Below are 21,957 nucleotides of genomic sequence, written 5' to 3'. Positions count from 1 at the left end.
AGAGAGAACCCCACTGGCAGCTCTCTCCCCCTTATTGACCTCCACTTACAGATGTACATGCATGCATACATGCATACTTACATTTCTTTTGGGGCTGCAAAATGCCATCCTGAATAAATAAATACATGAGCTCTCTCTTTTCATCTCAAACCAGACATTCATGTTTTGCTGTGAGGTGCCTACAAAGGGCTTTGAATAGCAGCATGTTCAGTGGGGGAAATTTTTGCATCCTGTTCCTTTGATCGTGATAGCATGGTGAGAAGGAAGCAGATTCTTCATTTCTGTAACTAGGTAGGGTGCCCAACTTGACAAGGAAAAACAGTTCTTACCCTACCAATTTGCTTTTTATGACCTAAAGAGCAATAGAACAATTTATGCATTTGTAAATGCATTAGAAAGAAGCTTGAAAAGAAAATTGAAAAATTCCTCAGGAATCAGCATTCTTTTTTAGTCATTAACATATCTGTTCTATGAAATGATAATCTGTTTTTCTTGTTTTGTTTTTTTTTTACTGTGTTTTCCACAATTACAAGGCCAGTGTCCTTTTGTGTTCTGGTTTCCGTACATGAGACTGTTAATTTGCAAACTAAAATTTGCAAACCCTGAATAAGCAAAAATATTTCATTGTTGCAGCAGCTACCAAGGCCACAAAAAGACACTCCTGAATTTAGGCTCTCAGCAGGCTGCTGCAAAGATTTTTGATTCATCCACTTTTAAGTCCCACCTGGTGCAGAGAACTCTAGGCCCAGGATGGAGTCCACCCAGAAACAGCATGCACTGTCAAGTAAAACGTGCTCTCACAAACAAAATTTCCATCTTGTAAGGATGGAACTAATTGTATTTGGTGTTTCAATGCTGATGCAAGTCAGGCAGATTATTAATGGCTCTCACTGGCTCTCACAGAAGTCAGAACAGTCTTTATCTGCAGCTGAGAAGTACCCCAAAAGGATGTGCATTTTCTTTTCATTCGAAACTACCTTGTGAATTCAAATAAATTCCTTCCTGCCACAGGTGTGGCTGAAATTGCTGGTGGCCAGCATGAGCTTCTGGGAGACATCTACATCTTTATTAAGTGAGTTTTGCAATTCATTCAAGAAATAGTTTGTTGCTCTCAGTAACTTGTAAATGTTTTATCAAAATGTTGATGGTGTTGACTGGAAATTAAATAAAAGTATTTTTAATTTCTAAAAAGCCTATGTAAGTAAATACCAGTTCATGCCTAAGAAACCATTCAACTGCAGTAGAGCCTCAGACCTTTTTTTAGCATTTACCTCTAGCTATTTTTTAGAGTGTAGAAGATTAGAATTAAGAAAACCCATTAAACAATTTAGTGCCAGCTTTTACAATAACTGTAATCTAATAAAAGATTAATGCATCACAGCAGATCTGTGTATGTTGCCAGTGGAAGGTTTTTGACTGAGCCGTTAGAGGTGTCACTTTCATCACAGGCTAATGACTAGATAAATAAAACAACCTTGCAATAAAAGCGTTTCAGAAGGCTTTTTTATGGTAATAAAAATTAATTGCCTACAATCTAAAGTGAAAATATGAGTACACAAGGGAGATCCATTGTTTGAAGGGAATCATAAAAATTGTTAGGAGAATTAAAAAGTTACAACACAAACAATGTGATTCCTGTCACCACAATCTTAGTGTGCGATGAACAGCAGAGTTACCAGCTTTGTTTTGAAATTATAGCAACACTGATTGAGGACAATAAAGAATAAAAAAAAGGCTTCTTCTAAAGGCACTTTCCATTTATAGACTGCACTATTCAGAGACCAAGTGCTGAATCCACCAAAAACTGTTTCATGTTTAAAATCCTGACTCGATCAACTTTGCAGGATTAATATGCAGTCACAGTTCTAATTGCTTGCAGTACACAGGATAGATGGATTTCCTGTTCACTTGGGATCATCACAGCAGCAACAAACTGGGTGTTTCTGAGCAAGAGACTTAGTGAAATATTACCTAGCACATTGAGTAGCCATGAGATTGGAGGGGAAGGTTAGACACCCTGAAAGGTGTTTTTCTGCTACTCTGAAGCCATGAAATTGAACAGCAGCCAATCCCTTTAAAAGACCGCTCAGTAATGAGCTGTAAAAAGCTGGGTAGTTCAGTGAGATGCTGCTTTATAAACAGTAGGAGAGAGATTTTGGCTAGCAGACAAACTCCTTCCAGCATCTTGATGAAGCAAGCATCATTTTCCTGCTGGGATGCTGCCCATTAGCATCAATCCAGACCACCATGCTTTGGGTCTTCCAAAGGACTATTTTACACTAATGACATTAACAAATATAAATTCAGATAGCACCTTTCAGCCTTACTCTGTGTGTTTTATCATTATTAAACACAACAGTAATCACAATAACAATGTATCTGGAGTAAATTTAGGACACGGAAATACAGTAATACCTCCACAACCTTGTGTTGATCATCTGATCTTAGTGGGAGCTTCAAGCCATGGCAGTTGGGTTACTGTTTAATAAAGCAAAATACAGCTTCATGATTCCCTACACTGAAGAAGAGAACATAGCCAGCAAAGGCTGTTTATTTTCCTTTTCTCTTCACTGTTATCCCACTGTATTGGTTTTTTTCCCAAGATCTGCTGTTGCCTCACAAAGTGTGTGGTAGTGTCAACAGCTGTAAGGAAGGTTGTTGTGAATGGTGTCCTCTCATTCTCAATGTAGAGCACAACCTGGTGTGGTAGAGTTCCTCCCTGACCACCTGCTTACTTTGAATATTTTCTGATGACAGTCTAGCAGGATAAATGCCAACCATCAAAACTTTAGTTTAATGCCGTAATACAAAGGTAATTGAGCCCCAGCAGCCATGGGGAAGTGACAGAGAAAAACAGGTAAGCACAGCAGGATGGACTTGGGTACCATCTGGCTTCAGGAGTTCTTCATTACCTGGGTTTTCTCATTCTCTCCAAATTACTTCTGCTAGGGAGGGGCTACCCTCTGGAAATGAGCTCACTTTTTTTAGGTACTTGACTGAATATTAACATACCTAATTTTACATGTCCACATTTGGTGATTTCTGTCTAGGAACTCACAGTTTGAATGGATGTGGGAAAAAACTCATGGAAAAGTTCATTTTTCTCTCACATAAAATCTAATACGTTTCTAATTTTGGCCATTTTTTTTAGACCTGTGGTCTTTGGACCATATTTTTCCATCTCTGTACTTCAATGCATTAGTTCCTAGGAATTTAATTTGATTCAGAAGAGGAGTTAGCAAATTAAAAAGTAAGATTTTTTTCTTGTAAGTTATTTCATTCTGGATATTGAGAAGTGAGTAACCTTCACAGTGTCAAATTTAGAAGCACACAGGCCCTGTTTGCCTTCGTTTTACCCATGGTTGAGTCAGCATATTTTGATTAGCCAGGGATCATTTAGATAATCCTTTAAAAGTCTGGCCAGTTTCATCAGTCTTTGTGAGCCTACTGCACCCACCTAGTTGTTTTGGAAAGCACCAGAATCAGATCCTTACGATGTTTTTGTCTATCAGAAGCTACAAATTGTCACAAACAGAAGGGTTTATTTACTGGTGGCAATGTGGTTTCATCTTAATGCAATATTTGAGACAGTGTCTTGGCTAATCCTGTTCTTCCTAGATGCTGTTATCTGCAGTACCACTGAAATACAAACCTGATGGTGACCTTCTGCACAACTATAAATGTCTTAGCTTACCCCTGCACTCTCAAGGGCCTGTGACTTTATGGTGTATTAGAGGAAAAAGTAGCTCATAAGGATCTTGGGTATCCAAATCTTTATGTTCACTTGTGTGTCAAAGCTGTTGAAACTGGAAGGATTCTCACATGCCATATGTATCCATGCTGGATATACCTGCACCATCTATGGCACAATAATAAGAACAAGATGTGGGCCTAGAAACTGACAAAAATGCAAACCTCAAAGCTGCCAAATTAAGTAAATTTGTCAGAGAAGCAGTGAAAGCATCTGCAGGCTGCATCTCATGAATTTCATAAGGAAGAGAATTCCACCAAATTGGGGCCAGGCATATTCCAGATGGCACAGATGGTTTAGCAAGTGACAGATTGAAAACAGAACCCAAATTATGAGCAAGTACATAAACAGAAATCAAAATTTCTCCAATAGGTAGGAATCAAAGCCTGAAGGGTCTTCAGAGACAATAATAACATGTTAATTTTAAGCCTTAAGAAGTAGCCAAGTTGAATGCCTGAATAGGGAAGGAAGATGACAAGTTGTGAGAAGAGCGCACAGCTTTTCAGTAGCTGCCAAGTTTGGAGTAGATTCTTAACAAAACTGAGAGGCAGAAAATGGCCCCCCAAATGCAGCTATAGTCCAACCTGTAAACTGCAGAAAAGCAAGTCAAGATTTTGTTAACTGGCTCATTGCAAAACCAAAGTCTGAATACTGAATGGAAAAAATCACATTGTTATGGCTTTTTTAAACAAAATCCACTTCAGACTGGCTTTTATGACAGCCAGTTTATAGATGGGTGAAAATGTGCAAATTAGAAAAACAGTCAGTACCTCTGACCATGTGAAGAAAATGTGTGAAAACAATAGGAGCAATGAAAGAAGAATCAGAAGTAAGAATATTTAAATATCAGTAAGGGAGAGAAGGAAATCACAGCAAAGTTAATCCTCAAAACGACATGTGGGGAAAAGTGAGAGGGATCTTAGCTCTGACTTTAACAAAGACTGATTATTTTATTCTCTAGTAATACAGGCCACCCTATTCAAATCAAATTCAAATCTTCAAATTCAAGACAGCAAAATGTTTTAGTTAATTGATTAATAATTACATTGTAGGGGCAGTATAAGAACTTTTGAGTGTGAAATACCAGTTACAGGTTTGTGTGTGTGTGTGTATGTACACACACAGATATGTTTATACACACAGACATGTAAAATGCCTGGATAGAATTTTACAGCTGCATCTCCTACTCCCTTTATGCCAATGGTAATATGGCTTCCAAACAGCCATCCTTTTTTGGTAATGCTGTCCTTCATTGCTAATTAATCCCTAGATGTTAAACAAGGGCTGTGGGCCTTATTCATGTGTGAGAGTTGGTTTTGTGGCTCAGGGAAGGATTTCTATAGAATCAGAGTGATCTGGGACATGCTGTGGAGCTGGCATGCTCTCTCTTAATACCTCCTAGGCTTTTCCTGGCAATATGGACAACAAGTATTTTCCTGGTAAAAGGTCAAAGTGATAAAAGCAGTGGTGGTTTGGTGTTTCAGGCATGGTTAGCCCTTCTGTGTGGTACTTTTGCAGGGAGGCCGTGGACATTCTTTTCCTGCTCTTTTTTAAAGAGCTGAGTATGTTCCACCTCCTATAGCCACATGAAGAAGGCTGGAGAACCTCAGTAGCTCTGCTCTGTCACTCTGTCCCACCATCCCACCATCCCACCTTCCCACCATCCCACCTTCCCACCATCCCACCATACACATGTACATTCCCCTTCAGTTTTCAGCATGGCAGAGGGCCATTCAGTCTGGAGGTTTTGTTTATACTTTTATCTGGCCAAGTGCACTAAATGCACATCCTCAAGATCCAGGTCAAGCTCTGGATTTATTCTAATGTGCATCCAAGGAGCTGTCTTAAGCAGAACTTTCTCCATAGTGCTTTGGTGTAAAACTGTATCATCACCCTTCTGTCACTCACTGTCAGAAAGCCAAAAAAAAAGAAAAAAGAAAAAAAGAAAAGAAAAAAAAGAAAAAAAGAGTATGTGTAGCCTATGAACAACCCATAAAATGTCTGTGAAAATTAAGTGGGGGAAAAAAAAACCCCTGTCTTTATGTTGAGCAGTTTTTCTTGCTGGCCAAGCAGGTCACCCTTTTTCTTCATCTTTTAATCTGGTCTATATGCAATATCATCTCTGTTAAAAAAAAACATCATCCTGGTTTTTTATTTTCCTGTCAGTCTCTGCCCTACTCCTTGCCCCACTGTCTTTCTGAATTTCTTTGATATTCAGATTGACTCTAATATGCTCTCAGATCAAGCAGCAGAAAAAAAGCAGTAATTTAAGTCACATTATAAATCCCAGATAGGCACTAGAGGTTTCTCCCAGTACTTGCCTCCCTCCCCTCCAAACATCACCAGAATGTTTTCAGGGTCTGATACTGCCTTCCTCCTCTGTCTTTCCTGAAAAAGGAAGAAAAATCCCCTGTGGGTGGAGAACACAGAGACCCTAAAGCCTCTTGTCTCCTCTGATGTTCAGCACGTGCGGAAGGCGTGGGAGGGAGGCGAGGCAGCACTGCCAGGGGGAAACGTGCTGGGATCCTTGGGTAAAGGCAGCAAGCCTGTAGTTTAATGAATCAGCGGCTTTCATCTGAAGAGGGGCTTGCACAACATCACTAATTGGATTTCTCTGAAGAACTGCAGGTCCTAAACCATCACCTGGAAGGAGAAAGTGGTAAAAAATGTGGACAGACAAGGTATGGTGTTGCTTAAAGGAAAGAGAAACTACTGGGCTGGAGACAGTGTCAGCACCAGCCTCGTGTGGCTGCTGTGATGTGAAGGGGCCCACATCAGTGACAGCATCTCAGGCACAGCAGGAGACCCTATTAAAAATAGGAGAAAACTGCCAGCCTTCATACAGCAGCAGAACCTCCTGTGTGACAATTTATCCAACCCTAGAGGGATGCCAGCATCCTTGGGGGAGACATCTCGCTCCCCCATCCCTCTCCCTCACTGAAGTTGTGCCATCCATCTTTGGGCTCACCCTGCTGACTCCACTGTCTCTATGAGGTGTCTGATGTGGATGCTGGGGGCGCTGGCAGGCAGTCCCTTGGGAGCACCTGGTCAGGAGGTAGGAGCCTGCATTAGGGCTATGTCAAGGAGCAAACAGCTGACAGCTAATTAAACGTGGCTTTAGGCTGTAGTCACTACACCTTTGAGGAGAGGATTAAAGGAAAAATGCTTCAGCATGTTCTCTGTTAGAAAAGAAGTGTTTAAAGTCTCCATGTCTGCTCCACCATATATGGAGGTGGAGATGTTCTTTCAAAGGAGGCCTGTGACAATATGTGATGGGCTCTCACTAAGCAGGAAGACACAGATACTGAGAAATTTTCCTGATGACTGGGAATTCCCTTGCAATTCCTTGGATGTCCATGTTTTGCACCTGCTGGAGTTGCTGTTGACTTCAAAGGAAGCAAAGAGACAAATTTGGTTTCTATGTGTGTAAGAGGGTGAAAGCTTTGTCAGAAACCAAACGGAGTCTTCAAACTAAGAGTAGATTATCTAATCTTTTTTTTTCCTTATTCCCTCTATTACAATGGTTAATTTTTCAAAGTAATTTTGTTCTTTCCCTTTCACAGTTCCACTTCAGATGCCTGATCCAGCCTAGTACTTTCTCTCTGACCTCACAGTCTGTTGCCATGGAAATTCAGCTTGGTAACTTCAGTGATGGATTAGGCAGAAGACAAAAGATAGACTGGATAGGAAATTGTTACCAAAAATCCATAAAATAAAACTCCTTAGCACTAATGTGGCATTAAGAAGCAGGCGTTCTTTATTTGGTAACAAATGTGTGAGGGGATATTTCCATCAAAATATTGCCCATGCTGAGTACAGAAAAGGCTCTTGTTTATATACATCTGGTTATATAGTTTATATATGTATAAACATATATTATAGCTTTATATATATATATAGAGTTTACATACATATTCATTGATTTCCTAGAAGAAACATACATATGATAATAATTTCCTTGAAGTCATCAGTGTATTTCTTCCCTCATCAGCGCATGTGTTCTCTTGTCCCAGGGGTCTCTCTGGTGGGCTTTGGTGGTCACTGACCCTGATGCTGTAGTTCACTGCCTGATGAACACAATATTACTTCCCAAATATGGAGCTGAGGTGGCACAACTAGTCTGGTTCATTACTTTGGAGATGCTTGACCAACAAAATGTATTCCATCCCTCTCCTTGGTTAACGTTTAACATAATCATCTTCACTGTGTGGTTTCAGAGGCTAATGGTTTTGCAAAATAATAATTGTCTTTTCCCTACCAGCAAATAGTTCTTCATCTGGAAAAATTTGCTAAAAGGGCAAGACTGGTTGTGGCTGTGCTGCTACCAAGTGTGAGGAAGCTGCTGAAAGCAAAGTCCTTGATTTGCTACACGATGCCTGGGATTGGGCTCTTGACCAGCTCATATGTGGCTGCAGCAGGAAAATGGCATACCTGGCAGCCCGGTGCTGGAGGAGGGGGTTCAGTCTGTCTTTCCCCACTACAGGTGGGCCACATCTCAGTAGCTTTCAGACAAGTACCAGAATTTCATCAACATTCCATCAGCCCCTGCTGGGAACCAGGGCTACTAGGGCTGGTCTATATGGCTGCAGATCCTTGATTTTCCAAGCCAAAGCACACAAGGCTCCCTCAAATACCTGCTTTTCTGTGGAAGGTCTTGTAGAAATCCCCAGTAAGAAGCTCTCTATTAGCAAGGCAAAGCCAGACACCCATTTAATGTCTTATTGCACCTAATCTTTGCTGTAGAAAGTTGTGGTGGGTATGCTTGCCCCTGTGGGTTTACGTGATGATTTCAGTGGGTTTCCAAGAAGGTGGGTGAGCAATGCTGCTGCCCCCATGGAGTGCTGCAGGTGTTGCTGAGGGTGCATGGATAGGGCCAGATGTGCAGCATCTGATCAGCTCTTGAGAACCCCACAGCTTCCAGGATGCTGCTTGACATTTTGGTACAATCTGACGACTTGCAGTGTGTGCCCAGAGCACTGTATTGATGTCACTGTGCTGGATGTGGGCCAGGCATCCAAAGGGCAGTGAGTTGGTTAACACGATAATCACGTTGCATCCTAGTCTCTCCATTTGACAGAGCTTTCCGTTCCTGTTCATGACTCTGCCACGTTTTGCTCTAAGGGCAAATATGACTTAAGCAAAGTGGCAGAAGGGAAAGAGACTAGTCAGCATTCATCAGGGAAAAGAGGTATCTGTGACGTAAAACAGTAATATTTGGGATTATAAACATCAGGAACAACTCCCACCACTGCTGGGTACAGTCTGTTTGGTCTGATTAATCTTTGAGAACTGAGAGCCCCCAATAAGCAACAGGAGTGCTGGAAAAATAACTGCAGTGAGGGTCAAGAAGCCTTGGGGTGACATTTCCATGTCCAATCCAGCAAAAAGAAGGGGGAGCTGACATGTCTCAGAAGAGGTGGTGCCTCTTCTCTGAGGGATGAGAGCTGCAGCAGCTGGAGACGTGCAGCTGGCTGCAAGCAGTGTTTAACAGCTGGCTTAACATCCAGCCCTACCGAAGGGCAGAGCTGTCCTTGCTTCATGAGAGTTATTTGGGTTCCCAGCATGATTTTATGCTCATGCCAAGGATTAGAGCAGTGCAGGGCCTCTGCCATTCTCTGAAGACAGAGTAGGGCACAGGGGCTTGTACAAAATGAGAGCCAAGCTAAAGGTTTTGGCTAAAGCCACTTTAGACTGGTGGAAATCCTTTCTCTGATGGCAGTAGCCCCAGGATCAGGCCTTGAATCTTTGCATCTTTCTTTGAACAGCCATGAATCTTTTTTAATGTGGGTTTAGGTCATCCTAAGAATTTGCCAGCATTCCCAGCCCTGAACTGAACTCTGGAGTCAGAGTTCAGCTGCACCTGCTTCTCCTGGGTTTGTGCAGGCTGGATTTGGTGGCATTGCTTTGAGCTCCCTGGGACAAGGGCTTTCAGTTGCTGTGTGCTGGTAGTGGCCTTAGGCTCATGGAAACTTGCTTCTGGCTGCTTTTTCCAATTTCTTGGGCACAGCTTGGCCACATAAACAAGCAGAACGTGGGTAAGCAGAGCATAGGGAAGGAAGAGGGCAGTGATGCACCCATCCAATTTCTTCTTTATGGCAAGGATGACATGAACCAGCAATCCTTTGCTATCAAATTTGGTATTTTAATGGAGGATGTAGAAATATTGTTCATGCAATGCATAGCTTGTGACATACATTTTCCACCATCAGTCTGAAACAGAATGCGGATTGATACGATCAGTATTTGACCAGCAAAGCTGTAATATCACCAAATGAACCAGAAGAACTTTCAGCTGAGTGGCAGAATCTTTTCTTAATGTATCTATACAATACTTCAAAGTATTTGCAATGGATTTATTTCCAGCTGGGTCTAAATTCTCCAGCAAACTCCAAATTTATTACCTCTGTTGTGTGCAAAATACCTTCTTTATGCCTCATATCGGCTTCCTTTCAAACCAGATGGTACTTAGAGTTTATGGCATACTACATTATAGTCACTTACCATCATACATATTGTGTTCTTCCATGGCTCTAAATGTTAAAGGACACCTTTTTGCCCTGTTTGAAAGGAGGGGGAGAGTAGAAAACACATGTATTAGCAAAATTGCTGTCATTTATTTCATCACATCAAGGCTGAAATAACCAATCCATTATAAGGGAGGTAATACATCATCCATTATTTGCTGCTTGCTATGGCAAGCCACTGGCTCAGCACATACAGACTTATGGATTTGGTACGTGGAAAACTGTAGTGAATGTGGAGTTGTGACGAGCAAAATTAATGCTAATATTTACTGCTCTACACAACTGCTATATATCAACAGCTTCCCCCTCCCTTCCTATTTGCCCCCCTCTGTACATGCAGGCAAATTTTCCAGCTATTTAATTTCCATCTCAGCTATCACTCAGTAGCAAGCTTGTCAGCAGGGGCTCTGACCCTTTAGAGGACAGAAGTGGAACAGAGGCCTGAGGGAGGTTGGTTTGCCATGCCACTGTGACCTCCTCTTTGGCTGCTGTTGTGCCTGTGTGTGCAAAGAAGCTCCAGAAGGATGCTGCCTGTGAACGTCTCTCTCCACAAAATAGTTTAATCAAAATGTTTTGAATCAAGTGGAGGATGTCTGGCTATGCAAAGCAACAAATTTGCCATCTAATGTCTTGAGCTACTCTAACAACATAGTACCTTATAGTGTTGTATAAATAGTATGCTTCTTACCTTATGGTGATATATATAGTATACTTCTTATTTTTATATCTAGAAAGTATATGTCATAGAAGATAGATAGATAGATAGATAGATAGATAGATAGATAGACAGACAGACAGACAAATAGATCTGCTATATTCTTACAAAGCCACCTGGTTGCAACACCCGTTTATTTAGGCCCCTGCTCCTGTTCCACTGATGGCAGGGTCAGAGTGAGGCATAAGTAGGTTGGATCAGCTGTGTCCTGTCCCACTTTGAGTTGGAAGAGGACAGGACCCCATGGGGACAAAACAGGCTCTGTCTTTGCGCTCCCAGGAGCTGCAGACAGCCCTTCTGCAGCTTCATAAGAGGTTTCCTTTGGCAAATCCTGGAAAAGCAAGGATAGGCCAGGCAGGATGACTAATGTCAAGGCTTCAGTGACTTTCCATGTGTTCCCTGAAGTTCTTTGCATGCAGACTTTAGGTTCCTTTTGAAGTAAAGCAAAAACGGCCACATGTTCAAGCCTGCCTCTTCACAGTCTCTTGTCTATTGATGCAACAAGACGAGGCTTGGTGTTTATAGTTTCTGGACTCATTAACTACATGTTCAGGAAGTGGATCCATAAAATTAATTAACCCTGAATGATGCATCAGTACTCCCTATGGTGCAGACATCAGCCCTGTACTCCTATTTTTGCAGTATGGACAGCAAGAGCACACTCCAGGATTAGTTCTGTCCAGAACACAGCTGCTCCACGTGCACATCCCAGGCAGCTGAGCCTGTGCTAAATCACCTGCCCTTTGGAAAGGCAGGGAGAAACACCAGGTAACCTGACCACCAATGTAACTTGTTTCACCTGCAGTAGAACAAAATCACTGCTGCTATTGTAGTGTACCATTATTTTCTGGGTCTGAAATGTTTTTCTAATCAAATTTTACTGTTTTCCTGAATGCTGAGTTGCAGGTGGTTTATAACTACCACTATTCTATTATTTTTAAATAAGAATGCTGTATGCTCACTGAAAATCAGAGTGGCAAACCTCCTATTAGTCTCTCCACCTTTCAGCATTCCCATGTCACCCTCTTTAGCTAAATGGGAGTTGTGTGATGCACCTTGGGGAGCAAATCCCCATAAATCGGCAAACACTGTAACCTATTTCTAAAGAGGAACAGCTGCACTATTACACTTGGTTTCTCAAAACAGCCAGAAGATAATGGGTCCAGATTTGCCCTCAGCTCTGCTTCTATAACCCCTGTGATTTCAGTGCCTTGTAGGTGCCTCATGGATGGGCAGATCCTGCTTCCCCTTGTGTATTGTTTTGTCCTATTCATTGTCAGCATCAGGGTGAGATTGAACCTGATGGGGAAGCCTGGTGGCAGAGGTGGACTGTGCAGGCTTTTTGTCTTAGAAGCATGAAGTAAAAATGGTGGAACAGGTGTCTTGGTTCTTAAGAAACAGCTGTGTTTTGCCCTTCACCACCAAAAAAATGTATTTCAGCATCTCAGTGACCCTTCCTTCTGGTGATCAAGATATGGGCATTTGTGTCTCAGTATTTCTGCATTTGCCAGGAGAGCTTGAGAAGGAGCAAAACAAGTCATTCATGGCTCACTAGAGCAGTGAGTGGTTGCAGCTTTTGACAGCGTGACAACTGAGTAATGACATGTTTTCACATGGTGGCTCCACGTGATGTCCTCAGTGTCTTCATGCTGTACTAGAGATTCCCTGTCCCAGGGAATGACATGTGAAAGGGGGTAGTTATATGGTGTTTCATAACCACTGCCTTTGGCTAAGGATGTTTATGCAGTTAGGCTGGTCAGAAGGTTTTCAAGTGCAAATAGTTTTTAGCTAAAAAGGGACTAGAGGTAAACCAGCTTTGTTTGTTTGTTTGTTAGTGCATCTTACATGCAACAAAACAAGTTGTTTTTTTAGCAACTGACTCAAATTTGTCCTTGAACCTTTTGATACAAGCATTTGGAGCTGTGGGGTTTACTTCCATTGGCTTGTACTTTTAAAAATCTCATTTGATCCAAAACTGCAGAAGGCAAATATGGGTACAAGTGCTCTTCAGAGAGTGACAGGATGACTGCGATGTCCCTGCAATGCCTAATATGGAGCAGGCTCCTCACCCAACCAACGTGTCTCAATATGAAAGGCATAAATATGTCAGATGATGATAAAAACATTGGGCACTCTTTGTGAGCATGGTTCTGGCTCTGGTCTGGGCTTCAAGGTTCAGCTTGAAAGATGGGGTTGCCAAAGCAGGCGGTGAGCAAGGATCTGGGAGAAGTCTTACACACGCTCCCGATAGTCATCGTGGCAAGGCTTCTGTCTGTGAGACATAAGGAACAGATTAAAATTTCCCTAAACAGCCTATGATTAACTGATGCTAAGAGCAAAAATGTCTCTTCTAGGAAAGAAGAAAGCCACAGTCCCACTCAGGAGCATGTAGGCTCTTCCAGAGCTAATTTATGATGGAGGTGTGGGAATTGTTAATTACTTCTGTGGTAACAAAACCACCGTTACTGCCTCAGATACATTTCTTTTTCCAGGCTCTTCCCCAGTTTTTACTTGTTCCTAATTTTCTCAAGAAAGTTCCTTGAGGGGTAGCAATGTACCTTTCAGGTTTGGCTCAATCTAAAGATGAATATTTTGAGAACTCTCAGCAAAAGCAGCCTGGCTATTTTTATGATATGTGGGCATGAAGAGAAACCAGCTATTCCTATTTGTTCCGGTTGCAGCTTCTCTGACCTCATAACTCAAGAAGAGCTGACGCTAGGAAATTTGAACCCAGCTTGTTTTATAGACCTCAGTGATGAAGGAGAAAACAGTTCATGTCTGAAGAAAATCAATATTTCTAGAGTTGGGAGCAATTAAAATTGAAGGCCAAATTTTGCTTTGAAATACAGCAGCATAGCCCTCCTGAAATGCCAGTCTGAGGGCAGAGCTCATCCTGGCACAGTTTGTACATATTGATGAAGAATTTAATTTTTCCTAGAACGTTAAACTGAGGTTGAAGGGAGGAATGTCAGATTTAATCTGCATGAGAGGCCCGGTTCCAGCTCTGATGCCATACTCTGGGCCAAAGTACAAATAATGTTCATTCAGCAAGGAGTAAATATCTCAGCCATGTCAATGGGAGGTTTGTGCAATGATCAGAAAGAGGATTTTGCCATATACAAGCAATTAGCTTTTTCAGATAACATTATTTATTCTGAACATAGTTCTTACATCCAGTATTGCTTGATAAGAAGATATGCCATCTTCCATTCTTACTTTATTCTGTTCCCTTTTTTCCTTCCTCTGTCTTTCACCCTACTCCCTATCTTGGGGTATCTCTTTTCTTCTCCCTTCTTCCTTTCCTTCCTTAAAGCAATTCTCTGCAGAGGTTTCCCTAATATCTTACCCATTCCAAGGAGTAGTAAAGAGCTAATGCTGGAATTCAAGTGTCGTTTTGGGGCTTTAACTCGACATTTTGGTGGCAGTAGAGAGAGACAAACCTTCAATTTTTAGAAGACCCAGAACACAGGTATGGATAACATCTCATCAAAATATTGAGGGATCAGTCACATAAATCTGTTAAGTAAGTTTGAATCAGCCTTTGACTTGGGTTTTTCATTAGGTGAATTTTCTTGCTTCTTTCAAGCTGAGCACTTGTGTGAAATTCCAGATAAAATTCCACCAGATCTGCCCCTTCATCTTCAAATAAGCTTCTTGACCTAAGAAAAGCCACTGTAGATTGCAAATTGTTAAAGGGAAGAGACATGTTAAAACCCCTTAAACCCATAACATATTTACAGAAAGTGGATTTTTCCAGCTCCTGCCTTTATTGAATTGCCACGTGCTCTATCAGGCAAACTGCAAACAAACAGCTGTTATGAAATCAAGTCTTCCTACTCCTAAACCATCAAAAGAAACCTCCACAAATGACCCAGCCATCCCCTGACATCTCTTGACAAAATTCTCTGCTTAGTCTGACAGAGGTGTCCCCCAGCAAAGCCCTCCAGGTCTAGCTGAGGTCAGTTTGTCAGCTAGGACTCTGTTCCACCCAGTTCAAGAGAATTCTACCTCCTGTGGTTTGGAGGCAGAGCACTCCATTCTTACACCTCACCTGAGTGTCAGTTGTCATGACTTATATTTGGGGTTAAGAAAATGTGGTTATGTCTTCACTTTGCATTAGGAGGCATCCTTTTAAATTGATTTTATATTCATAAGCTGCGTGCCATGTGTACATGGTGGAATATTTTGCCATATGTAGAGATAATGCCTCCAAGTGAGTAATTTTGCTCAGGGACTGTAATAGAGACTGACAAGGAGACTCAAATGCCTGCATTTTTATCTCCTCTCCTATTGGAGATGATGCTGTGTGGACACTTCAGGCCCACTTCAGAACGTTCCCTCTGATTCACAGTACTGCCTTCCTTGGGCAGACTGTATTGGAAGCTTTTTCTAACTTCCAACAAATGAAATGCCTTGATATGTATACTGGAGAAGGAGGTAAGACCTAAAATGCAATAGATTGCATTTTTTTCCCAATGTGTTTATTGATAAAAACATGAACAAAATATAAAAATGAAATATAAATGTGTGTGTTAATTATAACTAACACTGGTATGCCCAGACTTACTTCCTTGCATACCTGTGGGTGCACAGGAGGAGCAGAGGAAACTCTTCAGCATAATCATACACCCATCACAAAAAGACATGTAAATGCATCCCACAAGGTGCCTGCTAGGAATGGATTTGCATAGCTGCCACCAGCAACTCCTAGTGTGTGCAGGGTGAGTTTGATCATATTCATGCCTGTGAACAAATGAGTGAATGAATGAATGAACGGGTGAATAATTTTTTTTTAAACAGAGATTGCAATTGGTTATTTTGTCCTACCATCTAAAAATATTATTCCCTTTCTGCCATCCACCTATGTCCTCTCTTTTCTTTCTTCCCCCCTGAAATCATCTCGTTTGTTTGAGGCTAGTGGCAGCACTGTCTCAGGAGGGAGGTGTAAGGAGAAGCATGCATTAACATGACCCTGTTAATGGACTGTGCCAGCAAGACTGGAGCTCTGGAGGGGTCAGTCTGCACTGCTGGCTCTCAGGGGGTGGTAATGACAGAGTGCTCTTGGCCTTGCAGCTGTCCAGCTACAGAGCCAGCCCCTGGATGGCTCCAGCTTGGCACTGCTCTTTGGGTTTCAGCAGGGCCAGATGACTCACACAAGCTCAGCTTGGGTCAGGTCTGTTGCTCTACAGAGCCTGCAAGACAGTTGATATGTGTGTTGCTGGACCAGGAGCTGAGAATGAAGGGTTAGGTGGGACCTGCTCATCCCACAGGTCCTGGTGCTGGGAAAGCCGAATGAACCACTTCCATCCATCCATCCATCCATCCATCCATCCATCCATCCATCCATCCATCTCCATCCATCCACATTTATCTATCTATGCTATCTCCAGGCTGGAGAGCTGTGTTCCACCAGCTATTTACCTTCACCTGTTGTGAATAATTAATACCCTCTAGAGTTAAATAGCCTTTATGGAATCACACAGGGAAAAAATTAGCCTTCTGTAGAAAAAGATCTGAATCTTCATTAAAACTTAAAGGATTTTAAAGAATAATTTCTGCTGCAACCTGCTGGTTTTATCCCTGCTAAGCTTTCCCCGTGACTTTGTCCCTTATGGGCTGCATGGCAGCAAGCAGGAAAGCCCTGATGCAGTGTGCAACTGGCGCCAGAGCTGTTGATGCCCTCCCTTTCTCACCAGACAGTTGTTTGGGAGCTACAAAGGGAGAAAGATTTAAAATGTTTCCCTTTCAAGCAGCAGTGAAGCACAGCAGCTCCCTGCAAAGTGACTCAGCCTGCCCTTGGGCACATCTCTTTTTCTGCCATTCCAGAAACCACGCAACAGAGCTCTCCAGCCACATCATCTCCCCTTCGTTCCCATACCTGTCCTACACTCACATCAAGGTCCATCATAAGCAGCAATATAGAGCTGTTCAGATAATTCAGTGCTACACAGGCAGTTCTCTTACATCAGAAGGGTTTTGTTGAGGGAGGCTGTGCTCTTCCCGTGCCTCCAGAGATACTGGATAGGTGACTGTGAAGAATCAGCTAAAATCTCCTGCTCAGATAAAAGCTTGGTGTCAGATGTTTTGCTTTTCAGTAACTCTACATATATATAAAAAACAAACCTCTCTTTTGTTTTCAGGGATCATTTTTAAACCAGCTTGTAAGAATTGTCATCATATTCCTCTTTTTAATCATGCTCTGCCAAGAGCAGCTGCTCCAGAGCTGAAAGGGTGTTTGTGTCCAGCTGATCCCAGGACCCCAGTGAATGAGCAGAGACAGTGCTGCCTCTGTTTCAGTTCAGGGTTAGGCCTTGCATCACTCCCTCTCCTCCTCTCTTCTGGAAATATCACCTCTGGACTGACTCAAAACCTGGAATGTTTTAGCCCTGTTAAATAATTATTTGGACAGTTATATGTCTCTTAAAACCACAGGCTTATTAGGAAACCATAATTTTGGTCTGTGCCTTAGGTACATTCTTCTACCCTCCTTTCAGTCCATTCTAAACTATTCCACATACATTTTTAACATGTGCCAAAGATTTCACATAGGAAAAGAGGCAAAATTTGGAAACAGCACTGGATAAGTTAGGTAATATGATGTAATTTCAGGGAATAAGTCTGGATATTTTTTTCCTCCTGCATGGTGTGTGCCACGTAGCTTGGAAGATCAGTTAGTGCCTTGGACACGTGCATGGTAGCTTGAGCATTTTTCAAGGGACATGCTGAAAAAACGAAGTTAGCCAAGCCTGAACCCAGTGCAAAGAGCTATACAGCCTTTGAACTTCAATTAGTAACTAAACACAAAGATGAAATTGACTGCAGAAATTAAAAATATTTCAGGAAAAAAAAAAGCCTGTAAAGCACCCAAGGCACTGCTGATAAATATGGAACACTTGTGTCTTACGAAATGTATTTTTTCATAATTATCAGTATATGGATTTGTACTGTTCAAAGCCAAAACAGTGAATGTTCTGTGATGGATGCACAATAAAACAGGACTAATTGGACGCATTAATTTAGACAGAGGCAGAAGTTGACATGGAGCTCTGAGGAAGAGATGCTTTATATTACCATAGCAAGTACAAAGTAATTTGCAAGCTAAAATCACACCACCTTCACAAACAAATCTTTGCAAACTGTTGCTGTGTCATTTTTTCCCTCTTTTTATTTTATTACATGTCTGATAAATATCTTGGACCCAAGGTCATCTTCAGGAAATAATTGTAAAGCAATAGAAATGTTGCTGTAGGTGCTGCTGTGTTTCTGGCAATGTAATTGACAGTGAGTGAGCATGCAGGAGCAGCTCCCAGCAGGGACACTTTTGAATAAATATACAATAAAGAAGCACAGAGGAATGGGAGAGTAATGTAACTCCATAAAGAGCTGTATTCTGTACATCCCCTCAAAGCTCTTCTGTGCTTTCGTCTGTGGTTTAAGCCTGTAAGAGCAGAGGTACATGTCAATTTTGCTGCTCCCCCTGCTTTATCTGCCTGCTCCCACCCCAGTCCCAGTTCAGTGAAGTGTGATCATGTGTGACACTTCTGGCACGTGGGTGATGCCACCGACATCAGACGGAAGCAGCTCTTGCTCCAGTGCCTTTCTGAGGCAGCGCTCAAAACAAAAGTCACATTCTGATTGCATGAAGATACAACCTTAGGCAGGTTTCTTGTTACTGCAGGGATTTCAGCCACTGATCTCGGTTCACACCAGATCACTTGTCTTTAGCCACTATATACAAGTTACTGTTTGTGAGTAATCATGGGCTAAGCAGCTGTTTTACACATCTTTGGTATGCAAGTACTTGAGTTATTTAAATCTCCTGTTTGACCAAAATAACGATTTCCAACAAACAAATTAAAGGGGGAAATTAAGCACCCAAGTACCCAACCAGGGTTGTGCTAAGCTATCCCAATGGCTTCAGATGGTCCACCCAGTACCCAGATTTGAAATGAACAAAAGATGAACCTTTCCACTCCTTTGACTACTTCTTGCAATTCTTAATTGCCCTTCATCTTCATATTACTTCTTACTCCTAATTTGGTCACTGGTCTTCAACTCCCAGCTGTGTTTTACTTCTTCAGGTCCGTTTAATGTTTCCTCTGTTCTCCTCTGAGAGTCATTTGTATGTTGAATAATCTTTCTAATTGCATAGAAGTTGTCCTGGATTCATGCCACTGCAGCAGAAGCCACCATCAGTCCCAGGGGACTTTTCCTGACACTGCTCTCTATGGTCCTGGAACTGGTACCTCAAGCAAGCCTTCTGTTATTTATTTCCATCCAGTCCTTTGAACTCATACTGAACAGGGCTGAAACTCTGCACTTAAAATATGTCCTTTGTATAATGCTTCTTGATATTCCTTCCTCTTGGTGTCCTGACCTTTGCTAAGGCTATTGCTAATATATTCTCTTAGCCATGGTAGTTAATGCTAATGCAAGGACTAATGTTCTCCTGCAGCTTTAACACTGATGTGCCACACTTAGTGCTCTGTCTCCAAACAGAATTATGTCCTGATATTGCACTTTACTGTGGGAGTGATTTTGCTCTTTGGGTACAATGACAGCTGAGAATGCTTAAAAAGAGAGAGAGGGGGAAAATGTAATAAGGCAAAAGTGTGACTAGACACTTATGTCAGTATTATCATTGGATTTCATGAGAATGTAACATCTGACTGCCACACAGCTCCTCCAGCATCTGTCTGGTGAGGACTCAGAGTGATGTTTAATTGTAGTTCATTCAAAGTACTTGAACAGAAAAGTTCTTTGTTTGTCAACAGCTCCACGGCACCCTAGTTTCAAGATTATGTTTTGCATATTAATAAATTAAGTCCAGACCAAGGAAAGCTGGAAAAGAGCAGTGTAGGCAGTAAAAACATGTTATTATCTATTTCAGAGATGAATTTGTCTTTCCAAATGCACCTCTGGGTATGTTTGCACTTGCACTGTTTCTAAGGAAACAGCTCACAGCTGTGTTGGAAGTTTGTTGCCAGTGCACCAGCAAATCTCAAGCCCTCTCTGAGGCCCAAGCAGTCACACATATTAAGGGCAGTGCAGTGAAGCCAGGTGCAACCACTGAGGTAGGCACTGACACTACCAGAAATCGAATGTCCCTGTTCCATGGCTGGCATTTCTGCATTTCCACCAGATAAAAAATCAATAGCCTTCAAGAGCAGAGCAGCTGGGTCACGGGGCAGAGGCACATCTCCCAGCAAAGCATTAGGACAAGCACCTCTCAACTTGGCTCCTGCAGTGCTTTCTCACCATGGGACACCCATGTACTTTAAAGGCAGAGCTGTCTGAGCACTTGGTACTCTTGGTAGCCACCCAAGGTTGCCGCACAGCTTTGCACAGCCATCGTGCTCTTGGAGGGGAGATGTGCAGGGGAGAGATAGAAGAGCAGCTGCCCTTTATTTTGCCTTCTGATGCCAGCTCCCATCAGCAGTAGCTGAAAAATAAGCACTGTGCTTTGGGAACTGTGTTATAGCCTGACTGAAATGAAATGAGGCTCCCAGTGTCATTTCTGGAGGGGGAAGGAGAGAGATAAGATGTCCACGTCATATCACCAACAACATAACTGGTATTAACGAAACAGAAGTCAAGGATGAATGAGCATTGAGGCTGAGCTAACTTTCACATCAAGAGAAGATCCCTGAAGGGCTGTGTGCTGACAGGGCAACATGGAAAAGCTGGTACACTTAATCTCTTCACAAGGGCTGTTCTGTGAATAATCAGAAGTTGTTAGGGTTGTCACTCCAATTTCCTTCCAAAATAAAATTAAGTGTGGAGGTGATGACATTTCAGAAATGGGTAAATTCTTTCCTGAGTATAAATAGAGGCAGGTTTAACCAGAAAGGAAAGACAAATAAAATATCTTACCTGTAAAGTACTGTGTGAATAATGCTGCAGTAGGGGGTCTGCACATTATTATTGCTGTAATTCCAAACAGTTATTCTATATTGATGGTGTCAAGTGCCAGCCCGTCATGTGTAAGGCAGGATGACCTCAGTCCACTATGAACACTTAAATCATCGAATGTAAATGATGCTTCAGACATGCAATATATTCCTGTGAAAAGACAAGACCAACACATGTTCAAAATTGCATTCCAAAGCAGAACACAAATAGTTGGTAGTGAATCTTTTATTTCTTTTTAATGCAAATGGGGATGTAAAAAGAGGCCATCTACACAGGAAGGTGAAACGTTTTACTTTGTTGTGTAACTGCAGTCGTGGTGAATTGCAAATACGAATTGCAGAAGTGAATGAACTAGAGTTGGTAGAGCAGATTTTTATAAAGTGAGATCCTCTTCCTAACTTCACATGTTAATTTAATTCCATTTAAATTACTCATCCCCTGACTAACCAAATACTCTGTGTCACCGTGTCATCTCACCCTTCTGTTCCTTGTGTACAATACTGCGTATCTCCACCTCTTGAATCAAATTCAGCAGCAGTAACACCGAGTGAAATACAAGCAGTGGAGTCCTGCTCTCATTAGCAGAAATTATATCCAGCTCCTGCTGTGACCTTACTTATAAGTACATATGATTTACTACACCAACTTGACCATCATTCCTTCCAGACCAATACCCAGCTTCAAAGCATGGAGAAAAATCCATATCTCAGTACCTGTGCAATCTTGCAATTCACCTAATGGAGCAAAAACCCCATTCTTCACCTCTGCAGCCAGCAGCTGGTATTTTCAAGAAGGGAATTTGATCGTCTCCTTTTATCTTTGTATGTCCTAATGCAACATGCACCTCTGACATTCTGGAGTTCCAGGAATGCACCTCTGTTTTTTTGCTGTGCAGGGGATTTGCTAACCCCCTCCGGCTATAGGCAGAGCTCCCTGGAGAGTAGCTCACAGAGCATCCGTGTGGCTCAGTGTGGATGGACCATGATGAACATCCAGGTTATTCTGAAATCAGTTTAGGCTAAAGCCAGGTTCAATTCAAGACTGCAAAGAGGCAA

General features: G+C 42.0%; 1 protein-coding gene and 1 long non-coding RNA gene across 6 annotated transcripts in view; one reads left to right on the top strand and one right to left on the bottom strand.

Annotated features, from left to right (window-relative positions):
- TMEM108 (transmembrane protein 108) overlaps positions 1-21,957 on the top strand; it is a 168,197-nt gene that overhangs the window by 124,858 nt on the left and 21,382 nt on the right. The gene's annotated exons all lie outside the window — the stretch shown is intronic.
- LOC111923553 (uncharacterized) lies at positions 7,486-21,052 on the bottom strand. The gene is made up of 3 exons (XR_002861155.2): positions 20,864-21,052; positions 10,253-10,308; positions 7,486-9,961 (listed from the first exon to the last, which is right to left on the bottom strand). It is a non-coding gene; the product is annotated as an uncharacterized LOC111923553 (long non-coding RNA).

The sequence above is a fragment of the Cyanistes caeruleus genome, chromosome 1 (assembly GCF_971803275.1).
Source record: "Cyanistes caeruleus chromosome 1, bCyaCae1.hap1.1, whole genome shotgun sequence".
Taxonomy (NCBI): Eukaryota; Metazoa; Chordata; class Aves; order Passeriformes; family Paridae; genus Cyanistes; species Cyanistes caeruleus.
The sequence above is the reverse complement of the archived record's forward strand: the minus strand, read 5'-3'. Positions and strand labels throughout refer to the sequence as shown.